Source organism: Mixophyes fleayi, chromosome 5 (assembly GCF_038048845.1).
Source record: "Mixophyes fleayi isolate aMixFle1 chromosome 5, aMixFle1.hap1, whole genome shotgun sequence".
Taxonomy (NCBI): Eukaryota; Metazoa; Chordata; class Amphibia; order Anura; family Limnodynastidae; genus Mixophyes; species Mixophyes fleayi.
Window position 1 is genome coordinate 178,742,377 of NC_134406.1, and position 23,887 is coordinate 178,766,263.

Genomic DNA, 23,887 nt, shown 5'->3' on the forward strand with positions numbered 1-23,887 from the left:
ACCCTGTCTGCTGCACATCACTGCATTGAACTCTACCAATTCCATCCAGTGTTTTGGACAAGCTACAAGCTCCTCTATCCTCAATTACTTGAGAAAATTAAAGAGAAAACTGTTGCCTACAGTTTCAAACAATATGGTCTTCTAGTATCACTTTGTTGCCTTACCCACTATCAACTACTTAGTCAGTTCTTTCACACTTTGAAATTTAAATAAGATTGCCAATCCTGTCAAGTGCTATTCCTTGGAGAACAAGTATCCTAAATACCAGAGCAGTAACCCTTGATGCCCATGATCATTAGTAAGACAACATCTGTGACCACCAGCCATGCCACTCATTCCACACTGTATCATACGCTGTCCATGTGCTGCCTGGCAGTGACTGTCTCACCATTGACTCTATCTTCCATATGCCATTGGCCAAAGAAACCCTGGGTACTTGCAGTTGTGTTTGTCTGCCTCTAGCACCAATGCACAGACCATTTTCATCTGGAATTGAGAAAAGTAATCAGCAATCCAATTTCCCACCCCTGGTACATGTTTTGCACAGAACAAAATATTTAATTATAATAAAACCAGATGCCATTGCAGGTTAAAGCCAAAGGGTAATGCTGAAGATACATTATTAATTGCCAATGCTACATTCATGTTATCATAGTAAATGTAAACTCTAATGGGACCTCTCATTTAGTCTAAATTGCTATAATTAAGATAACCAGGCCTGACCCCCAAGGCCCTGTAGGCCTCCCCTAATGTATCTAAGTACTCAAAAAGAGTCAAGCAGTTCTCTGGCCTCTTATTCTTAATCACATAATCTAAAATTGCAAAATCAGCATCACCATTCACTCTTCTCTCATCCCTTACCACTTGGTCCGGGCTTAAAATCTCCAATTTGGGCAAGGAAAAATAACTCCACACATTTATCCCTCCTAATGTTGTCCTTCTCTTCCTGCTTAAGGTGATCCCCAGCTTGCCATCAAAACACACATATAACATCCCTCAAGCCAAATTTGACAGATCACCACACTTCCTAAGCCCCCAGGCTCACGGACTGTCTCTGTTCCCAGTTCCCCAGTACTCCTTTGACCCCAAAGACCCTGGAATCCTACTTCAACTAAAGCTGTTTGGGAATGTTGAACTTGACCCCATTGGCGTTTGTAGCATTCTTAAAGGATATAAGGCCACGCCATCTCTGAACATACTCAACCATTGCATAAATCTACCTTCATCACTTCTTGCACTCATCATTCCCACTATCTCTCTACCCTCAGACTCATGTCTGTACATGTCTCCTCTCCCTCAGGAGTGCATTGAAAAAAGGGCTGTAACTTGGATCTGTGTGGACCAGCCAGCCTTGTTACTCTGTCTCAGTTGGGCTTTCCCCAGAAGCAGGTGTCAGTCCCTGCGCCCCATGTCCTCTGATCCTGCAGTAGGGATGAGGCACACTGGCCTAAAGGAGCCCCTCCAGCCACGCTTCTCCCACAGGAGTCTTGCCTCCCACTGATACTTCTCCCCACATTTCCCAAATGGCTCATCAATCTACTCCTCCCTGCACCAATTTTCTCCTTTCTCCACATCCAGGCTCTCCCCTCCTGCAGTGTCTGCGTCAAGTTGCTCCTCTTGGTGAGGGACCCCACAAGGCTCCGAATACGATGCACGGTCCAGGGGTGAAAGGCTTAAACAATCGAGAGGCCTTGACTGCTGAGCATGTGTAGAAGGACCCAGCCTGGCTTGACCAGTTCATATATTTGCTTCCAAATTCAGATCTGTGATTGTGATCTGCAACCATTCTCCTCCTCACACCAAAGTGGTGACCCAAAGCTGGGCAAGTATTTCTTCGATGTCAGGCATCCCAGCAAAATAAAAAAAATGTTTTACACTATACCACCAACCACTTAGTGTCACGACTTATATTTGTGTACCTGCTATTGTTGTCACTACTCAGAGGAAGGTGCGGAATCTAACATTCCCCTGGTATTCACCAGGGTCCCCCGCAAGGAGGTATGGACTCCGCTGCAGAGACATGCAGGTCGCGGTCCTTCCACGTGTCAAATAGCGAGATACAAGAGAAGATTTGTCAGACTGGCCGGGTCGGTAATGTTCAGGTAAGTAGAGGTACACAAGGAATATCCGGAGGGATGGTGAGACAAGCCGGCTCGGTAACGTTCTGGAGGCGAGGTACAACAGGGAGATCCAAAAGGGGTGGTCAAACGGTCCGGGTCAGAAGGGTCACAGGCAAGCAAGAGAAGTCAGGAACAAGGCTTAGGAACTGGAACACTTCTCTGTATTGTATCAAAATTACTAGAATGCTCTTTGCATTATATATCAGCACCTAGAATGCTTTCTGTATTGTACATGGTTATTAGAATGCTCTCTGTATTGCATATTGGTCTTAGAATGTTCTCTGTATTATACGGACATTTTTTGAATGCTCTCTGTGTTGTATAGGTATTACTAAAATTCTCCCTGCTTTGTATAAATAGGTCACTAGAATGCTGTCTTTATTGTAAATATGTCACTAGAATAGTCTCTGTATTGAATGTAGGCAAGGTGGGACTGTATAATGTAGCCTAGGCCTTTTACTTGTGTTTCACATTCAGATCAAAAGTTGCCAGCTCTCCCCTGCTTACATTCTTTGGTTTCATCCTAGAAGGCCCTTCTTTATCACTTGGAAATGCCCCAGACAAAATGATAAATTTACAACGTTTCTCCAATTTCTTTCATTAGCAGGAAATAAACTCAAATAATAGAAAAACTGTTAGCCTTATCCCCATGTTTCCTCTAAACACTTCTCCTAATAAGGGAATCCCAATTCCTCTTGCACACTGGTACAGCAGAAATACTCATAGTAGCCACAAATGACTTTAACAAAAATGTTCATAAAGGAGATCAGGCATTGGTGCACTATGACCTCTCCCCCTCCACGACAGCTTATCGAGGGGGATTATCAGACACTGCTAGTTCTTTGGCCATCACTTTCGCTAGTTACTTTGTTACTTAAGTTCATGTTTAAGTAAACATATCAAATGCAATAAAGTGGCATAATGTTTTCAATACTCTCTCTCTCACTCTCTCTCACTCTCTGTCTCTGTCTCTCTCTCTCTCTCTCTCTCAATACTCTCTCTCTCTCTCTCTCTCTGTCTCTCTCTCTTTCTCTCTCTATGGATGGCTTTGTCACCAGTAAGCATCCAAAAAATTTGCTCTAGTGGGTCACATGGGAACAGTCTCAGCTGTGCTCACATGTAAGTGCGTGCTCCAATCTGCTCTACCACTCCAAGGTAGTGTAAATCGCTTGAAAGCATTTCACTGTCAGTGCCTCTCTGTGAAGGCTTGATCCTATACATATTAGATGTTGCAAGATGGCAAACCTTTATTTTCCTTAACAAAATTATGTTTTCAAATCATAGATTCATGTGACATGTGGGTGACCATTAGAGATGGCTGCACTTTAGATCAACTCCGTTCCTTACTGCACACACAATCATCTTCCCACAAATTTAAAACAACTAAAAATTTGTGAAGGCAGTGAGAAATAACACGATAGTGCTAAGGAGTGTCATCACACCAAGGACAAGGTTATTTAGAGTACCATGTACTGAATACCATCTCATTGCAGAAGCTGATCCATTGAGTACAACTGTTATTGTGGTTGCCATCACTGTTCCTCCCTCGGCCGCCAAACAACATGGGGAACACCTGCCCTGGTTCTGCTTACAGCAGTGAGAATGACAATAAAGAAAAACACCCAGCGCTACTCCAGGCTGGTGGATAACGACAATAGTACCTGTGCAACATGAAAGCAAAAGGCTTTTCTAGAAGAGAAAAGAGGTTCAGTTGAGATAAATAGTGAAGGACAGTTATGGATGACATCATCTGTTTTAAGATTTCTACAGTGTGCTCCCTTTCCGCTGTCTCTCCTCATTCCAACAGTGATGCAGCACTTATAACTGAACAGACAACTCAGTCACCAGTGACTGCTTTGTTATTGGTGGCTGATAATGCTGCTGTCTTACAATAGCCACACACACTGTTCCCGACATCTTTCAGATTGTAAACTCACTTGGGCAGTGTAATGTTTACCTTCTGTTTCATGTCCTCGTATGTAATAATATAATATAATAATAATATAATAATAAATCATAATAATAAAATATATATCCCTGGAACTTTTTTTAGTCAGCCAAAAGTCTGGACTGACCAATGAATATAAGGACTGCTGGCAGGTATTCCCTAGGCCAAGCAACGGTGTTTTACAATGAATTATGGTCAATTTTAGTGGTCAACTCTTCGAGTGGGTACCGGGTAGGATAGAGTTATGTTTATACAGAATGTCCTGCACATCTGGTTCATAGTTTCACATATACAGCACTGGAAGCATCTCTGAAAACTAGCTTTCTTTTCTGGCATCTATGGGAGACAGCTTGGTAATGCACTGTAGCTCCAGGATGCCCATTTTGCGAGGACCACATGAAAAAGTGCTGTATCAATAATTGAAAACTAGAAAAATCTGATACAAATCAACTGTTTTATCACTGAAATATTAGATAATATCTATATGATGTTACTATGGCCTTAATGTTAAACGTTCTTATTAGATCATAGGCAAAGCGAGGGGGGGGGGGGGGGTTTCCTAGTGCCTGGAAACCCTCCACCAAGCCTGGGGCACTGTGTAATGGAGGTGGCTGGACCCTGCTCCCGCTTCACACGGCTCTGCTTGAAAAGGGAGAGCTGCGTGCACCTAACAGTAGTGCACGCAGCATTGCCTGTGTATATTATGGGGATAGGAAGAGTTGGAAAGCAGCCAAGCACTGTCTAAAATTATAGCCAGCGGCGTGGTGTGGAAACCCCCCTCTACAAATCCTGCATTTGCCCCTGTAGATTAAGGCAAAGTGTATGAAATACACTTGTTCTTTATTGTATAAATAACTGGGAAAATGACACTCATGAAGTTCTTCTTTCTTTAGTCTTGTGAGTTGTGAAGGGAGTTTCCCCTCCCACACATTATGACATCAAAGGAAATCCCAGCCTGGGAGGGGGGTGGCAGCGGAACTCACTGACAGAAATGCTTCTTACAAACACACACATATACACGCATGCTGCAGCAGACATGAGGATCACACACTGGCATTTACTTCCATATCTAATTTTTGGAAATAGTAAGTTCATGTCCATATAGCTTCTTAGTGCATAAAATGTGCTCACATTTACTGTTTGCTCTGTGTGTGTTTAATAATGATTGATGTGTATTGCAGTGTGGGACCTTATCTATGCCATAAAGATCCAAGTTGACCAGCCTGGTTTGAGACTGGTGTGCTCTGACAACATACTGCTGCTGTGCTTAACTGATGAAAATCGAGGCTGTATAGACACATCATTGTGCAAGTCTGATAATGTGACACAGGTAAACCGTTTTATTATATATACATATAGAAACAAACAGCATATTGGGGATATTTAGGAAAACTGGTGCTAAGATTAAGGTGGATTTATTATTATTATTATTATTATTATTATTATTATTATTTTAGTCTAATGCAGTTCTGAAACTAAAGCAAACATCTGATCGGTTGCTTTGAGAAACACCATTGTTTTCTTGTGCAACATGTTTTGTTTGTTAGAAATGTCCTTCATTGTTATGATATTTAGGAATTTCAGTTATGTAGTAAATGGCCACATCAGAATAAAAGAATGTATTTTTATACAGTCACCTCCATAGTGAATAGAATTTGTGTTATATTTGCAAATTGATGGCAATTCATTTTGGATCTAATAATTCATTTTGGTTATTTATTTTGTAATGGAAACATAAACATATAGCACAGTTTGCTTTGTAATTATGAAAATATTACAATTTCGTGACACACATTTGCTTGAATATATATTTTATATATATATATATATTATTCCCAAAAAAAACAATAAAAACACTTAATTATTAAAGTGGGTAACTTATTAAAGTGGGTAACTTGGCCAGTTACCCACTTTGTTGTTTGGGTCAAAAAAGTTTAAACTGCACGTGAAAATACATATAAATGCTATGGCTTTGAGCAAGCATTTAATATGTGGTTCACATGCACAATACCTGCAGTTGGTTTATGCTGAAAGTGTGTATGCATTCAGATGCAAGCAGCATGGAGATTTTTTCAGTCCATTCATATCAATAGGCTTTCCAACCTGTGCTGGTTTTCATTAATACAGAGGGACAAGAAATGTGGGGGTACACATAGAATGTTACATGCGATACGTGATTTGCTGGCGCTATATAAATTAATGTTATTGATGATGACATGCAGTTTAAATAGAAGTTGGAGATGGGCTATTTAAAATAGAAAGTAGGTGGAACTGGAAAATTAAAGTTAAAAAAAGAAATAGAATTAAAACTTGGTATTGACATAGACAGGATTAAAAATAGAAAGGGTAAATTTTATAGTATTTGCACAATGGAAAAAAATAAGGTGAATAAGTACTAATCTGGAATTAAATGGAATAAGGGCTTGTAGGGAGAAGGAAACAGAAAGGGCAGTGGTATATATGAGCAATAATACTATGCAAGAAGCATGTGGTTGGGAGTTATAATATGTATGATATATAAGTAATACTTTTTGTCTATGTAAGAACAGTGGTGCGTACGATCTAGGCTGTGAAGGAACTGGTGATGGGGATACGTAAACGGATAAATGAGTAAATATATGTGAGCGAATAATGGGATGGGGAGGGATATAAATGTAACAAATATGAAAAGAATGTTGGTGTGAGAAACTGCTGGAGGGTAGATATGGTTAAAGGTGATGGTGCAGATGTGGTGGGTGTTTAACTGTCTGAAGGAGGGGTGATATGGTTGGAGAAGCTGTAGGCTGGGGGAAGGGGTGGGATAGAGAAACTGGTATGGAGATATGCGTAATGTGCTAACAGTAAGGGGTATGTTTAAATGGTATAAATTGAGTTAATCATCAGGATAGGAATATCAGTAAGTAAGAAGTAAGTATAGATTATACATGTTGGAGTATTAATCTGGCAAGCAGGTAAAAGAATAGGAGTGGGGAAAATAAGTATAGACATATATTAATCAATAAAGAGAAGTAAGAGAAAACGGAAGAAACAAATATAATAAGACAGCTCAAACTGTCATTTTCTGTAGGCTGCAGGGGGTGTCCCAAATGTGTTTCAGCTTCCCTCTGTCAGTAGAAACCAATACCAGCTTAGTTGGGGTAGGCCATCGACATGGTGGGGGAGAAAAACAGCATGCTTATACTCATACTTACCTACTTTCTTCAGCTCCCTTCCGGGAGCCAGCCAGTGGAGGGGGCGTGAAGGGGCGGGGTGGCCGAAATCGCGTCATTTCGGCCCCGCCCCCTGTGACGTCATGACGCAAATTGCGTCATTTGACAGCGGGGGCGGGGCCAAACGCCGCGATTCACCGGGAATCGCGGCGTTTGGGATCTAATTCTGCCCACTTCACTAGGAAGTGGGGCACTTCCTAGTGAAGTGGGCAGAATTCGGGAGATTGCCACACTCGCCCGGGAGTCCGGGAGACTCTCACAAAATGCGGGAGTCTCCCGGACATTCCGGGAGAGTTGGCAAGTATGCTTATACTACCAGAAACTACAAGGCCTGCAATAAAAGTGCTGGGCTCTTCTTGGCCCCCAAATGCTAGTTAATAAAAAAGAGTGGGAGCCCTGGAGCGGGGACCCCAGTTGTGCCAGTATAATGGACTGAGGACTCTAAAACCCATACCCTTTATACAGACATATTGTTTTATCTTACTATGTAGAATGAAAAGAGAATATTTTATTCAATATTAAAGTGGTGAGATTAAGGTTTGGGGAGTGTTTTTTTTTTCAGTTAAACTTTTTTTTTTTTCCAATTGTGGAACTACATGTCTATTGTGGTTCACCTAGAACCAACATGCCCTGCCCTCAATGGCTGCAAGTTAATGCCTTAACATGTGGTAGCAATTCCTAAATAGTTGGGATAAAAATGTCTGGGAATCAGTGCTAGATACAAAAGTTTGAATTTTGCATCCAACTTTCCTGCTGGTCACACTGCATGCATTTTATCTGAGTTTATGACAATGACAATGACAATGCCATTGAGTTGGTTGATCATGGTAGAATATTCTCCATCGGATGAAAAAACATGTAAGACTGCCAGAAGGACTCTACTTCCCGCTTGTGCCCTTGATTTTCCACTAGAGATTTTTATTTGCAATTCTTATTTTCTCATAATTCAATTTGCTGATGCAACAACATTAACAAGATCATCAAGATCCTGTAACTGTTATATTTAGAAATCAAAACAAAAGAGTAAGTGGATGTTATGGACCAGAGCTAACCTCTGTCTACTTGCCTACTTTTTGGTCCTCCCCTCCAGGAGATCCAAGATGGGAGGTCAAAGGGACATGTGCGGGGGATATAAGCACAGCGTAGTCAGGGCCTGATGACGCAAATCGTGAGTCTCCCGGACATTCCAGGAAGGTGGACAAATATGCAGGGGCATCCTAGTTTTTTATTTGAACACTAGGGAACCCCTAATATAGTCAAACCCATGTTCCTTGTGTGGCATACTCTGAGTGAACAAACTCTATTACACCTTACAGGGGCCTGCATTCTCCTTAGAGGGGTAACTAGCTGGAGGTATCTTGCAATTCTCACTACTATTGTTCCCATTTATACATTAAGCTTACATTGAATCCATGCAAACTCTAAATGAGATTAGAAAAACATCTAGCTAATGTAGTCTGTAATGAGACACTGAAAAATATCACACTGCAAGTTTTAATGGTACTTCAAACACTGGGCACATACTGGGCACAGTAGGCTGAATATTTGATCTGATGGTCTGTCTAATGTTTGCAGTCAGTACTGTGAGTACCTGAATCATTTGAATTTTAGAATAACTATAGTCAATATGTGTACTTCTCTTCTAGGGGAATATAAACACAGATCCTTTCAAATCATTGAGAGATTATTTGTGTAATGATCATTTCAATAATTGCTCTGTTACAAATGATGGGAATTACATGTGCCAGCTTGAGGAACACCAAAACAGCACAGCAATTTTGAAAGTCAAAGGTATGACAGATATTTATTTAATAGCTTGAATGCAAATGTTCTGACACCCTCGTTCAAATTGGTTCCCTGAATCTCTAAGTGACAAGAAGTTAATGCAACCTCTGCAGGGTAGAAACTTAAACATGACATACAGTATCTGTACAATTACTCCTTATTTGATACATTTAGCAGATTTATAAAAATAATGAATGTGGCAAGTACAAAGGTTGGGCACTCTGTAGTCAGTACTGAGTAACACAACTTATTATGGAGAAATCAAAACCTCCAAACATTTCTGGTAGTCAGCTAATAGTCTTTTTATTATTGCTATAGGATTTTTCCTCCACTCTTCCTTACAGAACTTTTAGTTCAGGGACTGCACAGTCCTTCACCCTTTCTTGGATAATGTAACACTTATTTCTAAAAAAAATCATGGGAACCGAGGTACCCAAGGGCCAAATCTTTTGGTTGCTTAACAATTATAATTACCCATTTTCCAATATAAGAAGTCCCCCTTGAAATACCTCAATTGCGCAGCAAAGGCTGTAATACCAGTTGACTGGAGATCCCCCAATATCATCAACCATTAAACGATGATTTAAGCAATTCGATTTCTACATGTCAATGGACGATCTGATCTGTTCATCAAAAGACAAGTTCCAAGAATATTATCTACTATGGTTCAAATTGCTGGAATTCAAAGAAACATCTATATATTCCCTCTAAAATAACCTGTTTTCTTCCAAAAGACATTGTCCCAATATTACCTCAATATCTCGTTTAACACACACCGGTTCTTATCCATCTTTCCCCTATTTGTCCTACTCCTGCTCTCCTTTTTCCCACATTCCCTATCCTACAATACACTTTAAATAATATAAAAATACTAGTTTATTAATATATGTTTATATATGTTTACAGCTATTTTGTTTAAGAATATTCCTTTTTCTAATCTTGTAAGCAAACTGTTATGCCATAAACATATGATATCTTTACTATGGGATAAATATACTGCATTACTATAATAATTTGGTCATCTTATCATTTACATTAGCTGTACCTTTATATAACCAATAAAAATTGATTGCAAAATAAAAAAAAAATGAACTCTTCTAGTTCAGAGGTATTCTTGCATGTGCTGCATGTTTGAGAGCTCCACACAGATTTGCAACAATAGTAGCTTAGTATCGCTACAATGACATAATTATCAAGGTGCCTGAAACATGCAAGTTTGGGTGCCTCATACAGCTCTAATGCCGCAACTAGAGCTTACATGTCCATGTAGTCTTTTTGCTGTTATTGACGGAGTTGGACGGAATCCTCTAACTTGCTGAAGTAAATTAGTGAATTTAGACCATACATAGGAAAGTTAGTGCAAAACATTAAAGGCTCAAGCTAAATTGTTTGTCACCTAGGGATGACTGTATAATCTGACATTAAAAGATTGTTTTCGTCCTCCTTTTTTTTAGATTGTTGGAAAGAAAACATCAAAGAAACAAAACTTACTTCAGAATTCATATACTCTATAATTGTTTTCTTATCCATAATTACAATGTTTCTTAGTTATGTAAGTATAACTTTTATGCTATTTTGTTTAAATTTTATCTGCGGTATCAGCAAACGAGTGATATGTGCAGAGCTTATTTTGTGCTGGAACACAGAAACACAGATTCGGACTTCTTTTGGCCCCATACTTGAAATGTTTAAAAATAATTTTTAATGTCCCCCCAGGATAAGTCAGACGTTTTCTAGTTCCATATCATTTTTATATACAAACTAAGCACTGGATAAATGAATATGTCTAAAGAGTTGTGTACATTCCTGTGCCTCCCACCATGTATCCATGTAATAAAATAAAGAGTAGTGTTATCTGCTATGGAAAGCATTCATAATTTAATTACACACTACAGTAAAATGGGTGAGGTACGGCATATTGATGCCGAGAACCCCGACAAGACTTACCCCGATCTGAGGACTCCGAATGGCTGCTTCCAGACCTTCACCGATGATGACTGCTGTTCACACCGACTTCAGCCAATGACGATGAGGTAAGAAGGCGGCTGCAGTTGATGACGTCGTTGACCCTGCCGACGCATTTATCGCTGTTGTTAAGGGGGTAATGTAAGTATGCACCCATCTACAGTTTAGAAGCCTTGGTAAACTACATTGTACATGGGTGCATACTTACATTACCCCCCTTAACAACAGCGATAATCGCGTCGGCAGGGTCAATGACGTCATCAAATGCAGACGCCTTCTTACCTCATTGTCATTGGCTGAAGTCGGTGTGAACAGCAGTCGTCATCAGTGAAGGTCGGGAAGCAGCCATTCGGAATCCTGATATCAGGGTAAGTCTTGTCGGGGCAGTCAGCATCGATATGCTGACTACCACTGTGTAAAATAGTGAATAAAATGGAAAAGATCTAAATTTTTTCCCCTTAAATGTACACATAAAAATGTGAAGTGGCGGTATGGAAAATGTAATGTAAGTGAATGGAATTTAATAGTTTTACAAAGAAGGCAGTAGAAGAAGTGGCTGTATGGCATACCACTGTATACACCACCGCTACGACCACCGCTTGCATCTCAAGTTGCCCATGCATCATATATACACACACATATATATATATATATATATATATATATATACACATACACACATATCTATATATATATATATATATGTATATATATATATATATATATATATATATATATAATATGTGGGTGTGTTTAATATGTAAAAGGTGAAATACGATGTAAAGCACAGAAACAAATAGGTAGAGGACAGAAGTTTGAAGCTACCTGTCTAAGGCTAGGTACACACTGGAGAATTTTACGACCGATGTGTTATCTTCAACGATTGCACTTACGACTGAAGGTCGGATCGGTCGGGCGATTCATGCGTACACACTAGACACGTTTTAAACGATTATTGGAAGACTAACCGTTTGGCCAGCAACATTGACAGCCATATTGTCTACTTAAAACATTTTGCTTTCATACACACTGACGGTGGTTGGTTGTGAAATCGGTTATGAATTCATACTCACTACATGATCAGAAGGTAATTGGAACAAGATTATTAAACCGTACGACCAACCAAATGAAATGACGATCAGCACTTTGGAACAACCGTCGTTCATCAAGTAAGTATACACACTAACACGATATCTGACCAAACGGTCGTATGTAGGCTGACTGGCCCGATGATTGGCTGAAATACCTCCAGTGTGTACCTAGCCTAAGAAAACCAATTAGGAGTTCAGCAATATCTAGTCCCTGATTCTGATTGAAAAGAGGGCTGGAAAAGCATCTATGGACTTTAAAAGTACAAAGATAACTGCTGAAGATGACTGATGATGATGGCACAAATGTAGACATTTGGCTAGTGATACCTACCAATTATTACTCGCTCACTAGTCCCCACTAGAGGTGGATGCGAGGAGACAGAACAAGCCTTATAGTTTCCTCATCTCATATAGTTTCTGCATCTGCAAACTAGCATGCCTATAAGGGAAACTTCTTTGTGTGATAACATTTTGTACTCTGTTACAACTCTGCTTAAAATCGGTTGTAGTCACTAGCGCGACTACCACTACACCGACAAGGACTTATCCGACTTGAGAAGGCAGAAGCTGCCAATCACGAAACAATGTTAACACCGAAGGTTTCAAATCACTACCAAGTAGAGTTGCAAGGAATGCAGAACCCGGCACAGAAAGTCATGTGACTTTCTGGGACTATACTATTATTAGGGGTGTTATCGAAGTAATGCATAGAAGTGCCGAATGTATAAAGTAGAAGCCTTGCTATAAAAGATTGTACATCCACCGCCTCCCTACATTATTCATTTACCACCCCTAATAATAGCATAGTCCCAGAAAGTCACATGACTTTCTGTGTGCCAGCTTCTGCATTCCTCGCGATTCTGCCAGGTTATGATTTGAAACCTTCGCTGTTAACATTGTTTCGTGATTGCCAGCTTCTGCTTTCTCAAGTCGGGCAAGTCCTTGTCGGTGTACTGGTAGCCGGGGACACGTACGCAACCCACTTAAAATGGCATTGGCACATAGATTTAGAAGCGGCTACAGAAATGTAGGACCGTGTCATCAATTCCAGTGCTCTGATTGACATAAATATATAATTAAATGTTTCAGTTTTAGACGTAAAAAGAGAAGAACTTATTGTGTGCAGCCAAAGAAAAATATCCTTTTTATAGCAAAGGACGCTTTTAACGTCATTGGAAAGCACTGGTGTTAACACACAGAAATATCAGGAGACAAGTATAATATTCTCCAGAAAGATTCAGTTCCCCTTTTATGTATATGTGCACTTTTCATCTCTAAATAAGAAAATGTCAGTAGCATGTTCTGCTTTTCTTCAGTAATAGTTGGAAATTAAAATACTTTCCAGTAATTTCATCATCAGGCAGTAGCATATTATGGGCAACAGGTTGTCTGCATGAGCAACTCTTTTTATACAGAACACGAAGCAGAAGAGAATAGAAAATCACATACTTTACAGTACATAATAATTTGCCTTTAAATAAATAAAATTGGGACATCTCAATGTATTTACTGTAATTAATATTTTTTAAAATCTGAAAGTGGGGTTTGAAGCCAGTGTAGGCAGTACAGGCAGCTGAAATGGGGTGTTTAGGGAACACATGCACCGTATAAATCATCTTCTTTTGATTTCTCAAAATGCGTTTTTATTGAAAAGATACATCTGACAGTTCTATACCAAGCACAAGTGTTTTTAATTTTGTGTTAGTTAGTTTTCAATCTAAATCACTTTACAAATGATTAACCTATAAATTGCAACTTGAAGTAACTTTTTTGTGAGATCCAATAAATTTTTTTGACCGATTCTAATGTTGGTGTAATGGTAGCGTTACACTGGTGATTTTAACATCATTAAAAATCTCAGTGGAAAAACGCTCAACGTGTACCTGGAGCACACCACACAAGGATTTTTCTCTAGTAATCTGCTGTCAAGTGTGGTTAGCAGCTATTTAGAACAGGAAATAAAATACTACTGAAAAATGCAGCTCTATTTAAATCAATGATATATGACAATTACCCAGCACACAGAAGTTATTACGCTGTTAAGCAGTGATTTGTACATTATTTCTTCTTTGCATTCCCCCCCAAAAACTCTCTTTCTTCAAACACCATTCTTTGGCACTACAAATAAATTCAGCAGTGGGCTAGCTATATAAACTGTGTAAAACCTCAGTTTTAAATATTAAGGACCTCAAAGTCCATCTAAGAAGTGTAGGAGTGGGAGTGTGCCGCAGCTTGGTAGGGTATTACGAGTGGCAAGCAACCCCAGGTGCGTCCCACTCTTAATACCCTATCGAGCTGTGAGAAGTTCCTGCAGCTAGCTAACGCTTGCGCCTCATAATTCCTGCCGCACAGCTTTAGCCCTGTTTTGACGTGTGTTGCGTCTGCGCCTCACTGTGACTAGGATGTATTTACAGGGTCACGCCTTCACAATTCCGCGTTCCTCCCATTCTCTCGTAGTGAGTCACAAGCTGTCGCAAGTGTTAATTGCATCCAAGAAGCAGGCGGATTTGGTGCTTTCTGCACATGCGTGCTAGTGTTTTTTGGTTAGATGCACCCAAAACTGACCGAGCGTCCGACTCTAAATGAGGTCCTAAGTGTGCATACATGGTTAAATTGATCTGAAAGCAAATTAACTTAGAAATGTCTTAGCTAGAGCAATTGTGAAGAAATATGAGATCTCTAATGTCAGGTGGAAAATTGTGACAGAAGGCGGTCAGTGGAAATCATGGAGTTTATATGTAGTGTAACAATATTGGGATGGACCCAGATAAGAGCAAAACCCAAACAACTACATGAACTGGAAGCATTGGTCAATGTCTTCCTTCTTCGGTAGTATTCTTATTTGTTGATTTACTATACAGATGGTGGATCTCTACATGCTGTCTGCTGGGACAGGCTAGGATTTATCCCAATAACAACTGGAAAACCAGAGAATGCCCAGTAATGTACTTTAAGATCACAAACCCATTTATCTATATTTTATGTTCTTATGTGTTTTAATTGCATTACTTTTGACTCCTGCTAAGAAGTGCTGCAATAAATGTTGGCAAAAGGTGGTAATAACTAAGAAAATGCTGACAAAGTACACTATGGGCCTGATTTTGAGTTAGGAGCAAAGAAAAGGAGCAACTTTGCACCTGGACAAACCATGTTACATTGCAAGTACTTATTTATTTTGCACACAAGAAAAATACTGGCTGTTTTTTCATGTAGTACACAAATACTTGATAGCTTTATTTTACAGTGAAATTAAAGTTGATCTATGACATGCTGTATCCCAACTATAAATCTGTTACTACATTTTAAATTTACCTCCCCCTCTACTGCAACATGGTTTTATCAAGGTGCAAATTTGCTCCTTTTCTTTGCTTTGCTTCTAACTCAAAATCAGGCCCTATGTTGCTACAGCGGTGAGGCAGGTTGCATGAATCTGTTTTAGTCTATGTAATATGCACATTTATCTGTATCATATAAGTTGCTTAACGAACTGACACAAGGCACAATTCACACATTTGTGAAAACTAAAATATAAATGTATTTTCTTTTTTTGTCTTACAGCTCTGCCTACAGAAAACTTTGAAGCAATCTGCCACAAGAAAACAAAATATATGTTTGCATGTTAAATCTAATGAGCCAGTGAAAGTTGAGCTAGTCTGAAAGGCACAAATAACCAGATTTAGCAAAATATGACGGTTGAATCAGTTAAACAATTTAGTAATAAGTAGGGCTCATTTGCTAACAGTGAAGGTCATTTGCGTAGCACAAAACCACCTTTGGATTTGCTGTTTATCTAGATTTGGGCAAATGCACCCAGTTTCCAGCCAAACTGCTTAGGAGAAGAAGTTGGTGCAGACTGAGGAAAGGAGATGGACTACAGGCCTTTTTTAGTGTGTTCACTCTGCAAATAAAGTAACTTAAGTTTGCAACATCCCAGAGCTAGCGACCTTTGGGTCTGATTCTATACTTTATCCTCCCACTTTGGGAGAGAATAAAATGTATTAAGCTTCACAACACATAATAAAACAGTCCTGATATCCCCTCACTTTGATGATTAATTAAAGCTATGAAATAGGCTAAACAGATGTGCTCTCTAGTGGAAACCAAGGTGTTTTGTGGTGGCCGTTGAATGTAATCAATTAGGCCCTTTGCCTTTAGGTGCAAAATTTGCATCAAGTCAAAGCAACCAATAGGACACTTGCTTTCATTGCACTAGACCAGGCATGGCCAACCTGTGGCTCGCCAGGTGTTATGAAACTACAATTCCCAGCATGCATATCCTTCACATTATCGGCTGGGAGAACATGCTGGTGCTTGTAGTTTCACAACACCTGGAGAGCCACAGGTTGGCCAGGCCTGCGCTACACAATTGCTGATTGATTGCAGTTGTTCATTGCAAGCTTTGTGCCTAAAAGAACTGTTAGTAAACATACCCTAAAACATCTCCTCCATTTAAAAGGGCATTGCACTATACTATGCCGAAGGTGAAGGAACATTGACTATTTTGATGCATTTGTTGAAAAGAGGAGAGTCTGACCATTATAAGAGACATAAACCATCTATTGGAAGGCAGGTACTCTTCTGATCAACTGAGAACGGCAACTCAACACAACAATTTACCATATGTGGGTGCCATGTCCTTGAAGACACATATTATAAATAAGCTAACAAATATTATGTTTCATAATATCCTTAAATAGATAAGCATATTGAATTTCATTGTCACTATGTGACTGATTATATGAGGTACCTATCTGTACTTACCTAAATACAAATAAACACATTTCATACTCTGGTTTGTTGTTCTGTGTTCTATTACATTTATTTAGCTGGAAATATGCCATTTTATAATTTCATTCAATAAAGCTAACATTTAAAAGACAGAAAAAGGATTAATTCAATTTGTTTGCTTATTGTGATAAAAATATATGTATAAACAATATTGTTTGTGTAATGGTCCATTAAGACATTTTGTATGGGAGGTACAGAAACATGAATTTCAGACAGGCTGAACTTAGTCATTAAGCATTAAACTAACACAACATCTTCACAAATCAACCACAGTGGGACATTTAAAAAAAATATATTCTAAAAAAGTACTGCTGTAGATATATACTGTAACATGGGCACACTTCTGGTGATGTATACACAAACAACTTCTTGCTGAATAAATGGTGCTTTTATTGTTCACTTCACAGATAAATAGCACAATTTCCATCAGGATGACACCAGGCAACCCAACACTGACTAAACGCAGTCTTTCTGCCTAGACACCAGGTACTATCTGGCATCAGTCACCCTGAACAATGAAACATGTTTTTATACTTGACACTCCTCTCACAACCCTAGGTTATTGGACAGGAGACACACCCATCTTCCCTTTAAAAAGTTCAGGTTTTCTGTAATTACTCTTCACTGCAGACACACATTGTCAGATTTGCTGTTAGCTGTGGAAAAAGACACTTTCAAACCATTTCAAGACATGTAAGTTAAGTCACACGCTATACTATTGTTTTGTCCTACCTATGTCCTCCACCTGTTTATCTTTGAAGTAGGTACACTGCTGTATAAGTGTGTAATGTCTGCAGCCTTGCTCTGCAGACTGTTGGCTGAATATATTCAGAGAAGGAGAAAAACAGAAAGTATTGTACATTGGGACACTCCGGAATTGTTTTTGGTCAGTAAATAAAACATTACATTTTATTAAGTATACATTAAAATCAAAGGATGGTTCAGTTCCAAGAAAGCGGTAAAACATGAATTAAAAACGTGTAGTATGGTGAAATAGAGTGCTGAGAGTGGGTTAAAATTGCAGAAAAATATGTATTGCTTTGTTATCTCTATATTGATAATATACACTTTAATTTATGTATTATTCTGCTAGCTGGATCAGATAACTATATCATCATCATCATCATCAACATTTATTTATATAGCGCCAGCAAATTCCGTAGCGCTTTACAATTGGGAACAAACATTGGTAAGACAATACTGGGTAATACATACAGACAGAGAGGTAAGAGAACCCTGCTCGCAAGCTTACAATCTATAGGACAATGTGAGTTAGAAACACAAGGACATGTGCTACATCATATTGCACAATGGACCAGCCAGACTGCAAAAGTAAAAGTACTGAGTGGGCTGTGTGTGTTGCAATGTTGGTCAGAGGGTTGTTGTCTTGCGTTAGCAGTGTAGAGGATGGTAATAGGGTAATCGAGGGAAATTAAGATGATGGTTGAGGAATATCATAACCTTGTCTGAAGAGGTGGGTTACTATATCACAATAATAAAGCCATTGGTATTGACACTCAGGTCTGCACTAAATAATCCAGTATATAATGATATTTCAATCGTAAGTGAATAGCTTTGTCTGTACATCTGAGCTCCTTAGTGACTTAATTGATAGAGATGTATGAAACTGGTTAAATATAAATCAGATAAGTTCTTACTGCACATATAAGGTGTCTAATACAGATACCATGAGGAATTCCATGTATATATGTATATATATATATATATATATATATATATATATATATATATATATATCTAATGTCGATCTAATACCCAACCTGCGGTCATGGGGATAGCACTGGCTCTATCCCCATGACCGCGGGTATATGTGAAAAGTCCCTGCCTATGCTATATCTGAGAACGGTCAGAGGATATGTCTATGGAGCAGAGAGGGTAAAGGTAGCTAAGCAAAAACGCAGACGTGCATTTCGTTCCTATAGCTTTCTCAAAATATGTCACCTAAAATAAAAATCTTCAAAAAATTGAGTATGGCAATGATCATGAAGATTTAAAATTTAAGGTATAGCATTATATGCTACGCAGATGTCAGAGTCCAGAGTCAATAAGAATATGTCTTATTGGAACGTAACATTTCACTGAAGCTAATAACCCAGCTAAAAGGAATCAGCCTAGGTTTCTGTTCCCACTATTGGGTTAAGAAAATGAAGGGGTCCCAAGCAACTGCAGGATTTCCCTGGATCTCCATAAGACCATCTTATCACTGTCATTGCTTTGACAGCGTTTAGTGTTCCTTTGATAAAATTGTAGGTTTTTTGTTGCAGCAGTGCAATATAGAGTGATAATCTGGGGTTTAGATTGAATTAGATACAGTTTACCTACTTTCCAAGTAAATTAATTAATCAATACACACCAGTGTTGTACTAGTATAGTGTTACCGTGTTGATGCAAATAGGTGAAGAAAGTATAGATATCTAATGCACACAATGTAGTAACATTTCCTATCTTTAATCCAAAATTACATTAAATTTTAGAGTAAAAATGGAAAATTTCACAACTGAGTAGTCTGCCTATGTAATATCATTGTAGGTCTCTTGAAAAGCACTGTAATTATTATTATTACTATTATTAATAAATTGTAATAAAAAAAATTCCCTAACATTCCAATAGCATCCTGCTCACACACTTGCAGAGTACTTGGTTATACTGACACCCTGTGGCTGATAGGGAGGATGACCATGAATCTGAAAACTAATATGGCCAAATCAACATACTTAGCAAAAGAGCTTTTAACATGAATTAATAAAATTTGATTTTTATTGTGTTAAATGTATATGCAAGTTGGTACTAAGCTATGTTTTTTTTTCATTTACACATATAGATAATATTTACACATATTGCTTATCTCCCAAGACAAGCTTTTTGTGGATTCCACTGCCCACAGGTATGAGTGGGCATAACTCAGTCTGCAAACCCTTGGTAGAGCCCAATCATTATTCTTTCCACCACATTTGATTCAAAACCTAAACTTTGCAGCTAGTAAACTAAATGGGTTGTACTATTGTTTTGATAATTTGTTTGTTGTGCTATTCTTGCCAACTAAAATAAGAAACTAGTGCTGCTATCTGTTGCATCATTCACAAGATACAGTATCAACACATTTGTAAAATACCTTCTAAGGTGTGATTTACTAGGGTCTGCTTGTATTCAATCTTCATTTCCTCATCTAGGAGGTTCCCAGTTTTAAAGTCAGTAGATATATAATATATACCCTATTATATCTTATGCATAGTATTAAGTTCCCTGTTTCCTGTATTACTTAGCCTGTTGATATGTCTTTGCTATATGCTGTACTTCTCCTTTGTATGACACTGAGTTTTTGTGGCACCTCATAACTAAACAATAATAATAACAAAAAAACATGTAACCAATCAGCTCATCAGAATGCTTACAGCGCCAGGAGAAGAGTGTGCTGATCATGTAGGACTGTGGCCTGCTCACTTATGTGATTATGTTAGTGAGGACTGAAGGTGGATGGGGCATTGTCTTGATTTGAGGTTGGTTTGGAAAGCAGTAAGCCACAGACTGGGATTTAAATAGGAGGGCTACCCTCCAACAGATGAAGTAAGCAGGGCCTGATTATCCATTAGGCTGACAAAGCTGCATTCTAGGACGCAAGTCTTTTGGGGAGTGCAAGATTTTTGGGGGTGAAATATTGAGACAATGAGAGATAAAACTTTTTCCTTTTAAAATATAAGAGAATAGTTGTTCTCCAAAGTAAAAGATGAAAGAAAATGTATTAAGGTTTTAATCTTGATGTATTCCCATGGTAAAGGCTGAAGACAATGAGTCATCCTCAGGTGAGAGCTTGAGGATAAGCGAGTAGGAGAGACATGGACAGCAACCAGCGCAGGTGCAATAGGCCCCCACTTCCACCCTCACGCCTTTTCCCTCAGTTGTGCTTTTTCATGCATCTACTCCACTACACACTTCTGATTTTAATGAAAACTAAATGAGTGACAAATATTGCCGTGGCCCAATTAAAAAGCCAAGTAGAACTGAGTTCAAAACACACCAATGTTAACATTGGTGGGAGAATGAAGGAAGCTATACTTTAAATTAAGCATGAGTTTGTTTTTACTTTTAGCTTGTCGTGGAAGATAAGGGGGCGCTACAAATGTATTAACCATGCCCTTGAAGTAAGGCTCCTGATGCTTGAAGATTGTGGTAGCAAATGCACCTCATATGAAATTATGTTCTTACATCCAACTTGTTTTTTTATTTTATATCCAATAGGTGGCACTGTTTCCAGTGCTGTATTTGGTGATACTTAGCTGCCAGTCAAAGGCTTTCTATAAATATCAAGTTCAACAGTGGCGTCTGCCCACTATCATCATCTATTTATATAGCGCCACTAATTCCGCAGTGCTGTACAGAGAACTCACATCAGTCCCTGCCCCATTGGAGCTTACAATCTAAATTCTCTAACATACACACACAGAGAGACAGACTAGGGTCGATTTAATAGCAGCCAATTAACCTACCAGTATGTTTTTGGAGTGTTGGAGAAAACCCACGTAAACACGGGGAGAACATACAAACTCCACACAGATAATCCATGGCCGGGAATCGAATTCATGACCCCAGTACTGTGAGGCAGAAGTGCTAGCTACTGAGCCACCGTACTGCACTATAAGAAAATACTCCACTCCAATAAAAAGCATACTGACATAGAGCACAACAATAGATGTAATCATTAGCGCTATAATAAATACAATTTATTTCCTAATCAATAAATGTTTGTTTTTAAGTCTTTAATTGATTGTTAGCTACAATATAAAATGCCCTTTTAAGATCTATATAAGGTATAGCCATTGAACCCTAGTAGTTTCAGCAGTTCAATCAATCCTCTTCCCTCCAAATATTTTAGTTGCTGTTTCCCTGGATACATTAGGAAATCGTCGATCATTTGTCACTAGCATCATCTGCTCTGCTATGCCATTGCTTCCCATTGGACAAACTTTGCAATAACTGATATCCATTTTGACTTTTAGAAGAATCTCCCACAAAAAACCAAATGGCCATATAACCGTACACGTTTTAATGAAACTCCCAGAGAGTACTAATCATAGTTGCTTTTGGCAACCTTGATAATGAAATTCTACTTTATATCCCGTTATGTTATAATATTGCCAAACTTTTACACGTGACCAGAGGCATACCGTAAAACTTTGTGTATACTCAGAATAAAATAAGGCCAATGTATTTGAAACACTAGAGTAGTACTTTCTATTGTAGAACAGTTATTTGAGGAGTATTAGCACTGACAGACATTATAATTGACCTTTCAAACTAAGAGACCTCAATAGCACTGAATCAGTTTTACAATTTTTATTAGTAACCCAATTTATCTATATATTATTTATTTACATCACATTTTTTATGCTCTTTATAAATGCATTTACTATTGCATTAATTATATGCTTTAATTGTCAATGACATCTGTAAACTACTAAGTTTTTATATTGAGCCCGTCCATGCAGATATTTTGCTGGCCAGATTGCTGCATATGTGAGCCCTGAACAACCAACAATCCTGATCCACATTGAGAATGATTAGCCATCAACTGAAGCGATCTGAAAATTCTGTAGGCTGATGACTGAACAACTGGGTCCCATGTGATTTATAGCTTGATCGGAGCACCGTTTAACTGAACACGTCCAATTCAGCAACATGTTTGGGTGGCCAAAATAGTCATAGACAAATTTTCTTATCTTTTCAATCATTGTATGTTGGTGTATACTATTAGGACCCATTAATATATTTACTTTAATTTTGAACATTTAGTAGCACATGCTCAGTAGTAAAGAGCTGACATGATTATACGTATTTGGTAGTGTAAATTATCTCTTTACATTTTCAAGAGTAAAAGCTGAGTAAATATAATTGTTTACGAAAAACACAATCTAAATGTAAAGGCTTATATGAAGAGGAGCTCACTATGTTAGCATTAAATATTAAATTATTAAACTATTTCTTTATTATGATCCCCAAAAGCCTTCATTGGTCCAATGCTGCTCTTGTTGCAGGAAAAATCATGCAAAATAAAGTGTAACATTGTTATCAACATTAGTCAAAGTTTTATTTTTTAAATGATCTCATTTTACTCTTGTCATAGGCAGATAAGCGAGTAAATGGTCTGACTGCAAGTGTTGTGCAAATGTAAGGACCCTCCAGGAGATGTGCCTCACGGGGCGACTAACTCCTAGTTCCTAAAGACTTACCACGATTCGCGTGGATGACTGGATCCTACCTCGGTTCCGGATCGGGAAGTTCTCCCTACGCTCACGAATAACACCTAAGAGGAGAAACAGAATTAAACCGAGCCTACCAGGTAAGGGCTGTCCGAGAATACGGCAATGAACAAGGACACTCTCAGTCCAAGCCCCCTTGCCGCCTCCTCACTTTGCTCTTGCCAAGGCACGGGGGACTACAGGCACTTGAGACCAGAACTAGTTCCGCCTCAAGTACCTCACACACCACCCGGTGAGGGCCTAACCGAAAGGGGGAAATCGAGCGTGATACTCATCGGGACACTCCCACTTCCGATCCGGTTCTCCTGCACCTCCCGACACCTGTGGATGACAAGGAACACACAGCCTCCCTCTGCACTCTCAGTGAGACTAAGATGGGCACCCACAAAACTAAACTGACTACAACAGCGACCCGACCATAACAACGCTCTAATGGTCGGCAACGCAACTAAGTCAAACAACTATGACTAACTAGGTGTGGTGCACTAACGGAACTGCTCAGTAACCACTACGGAGAACACCAGCCGGTGTTCATGGACTATACCGGAGGGCGGTTCCTAACCCCCTCACCCAGGTCTAACCAAGGAGACTGTCTCCTTACGATGGGGTCACCCACGGACCCTAAGGACCGGCTGCACCAGGCCCGACTGAGGCTTGCTGGAACAGCACACTAACCCGCGGGCCGACTGCCGCACGGAACAGCCAA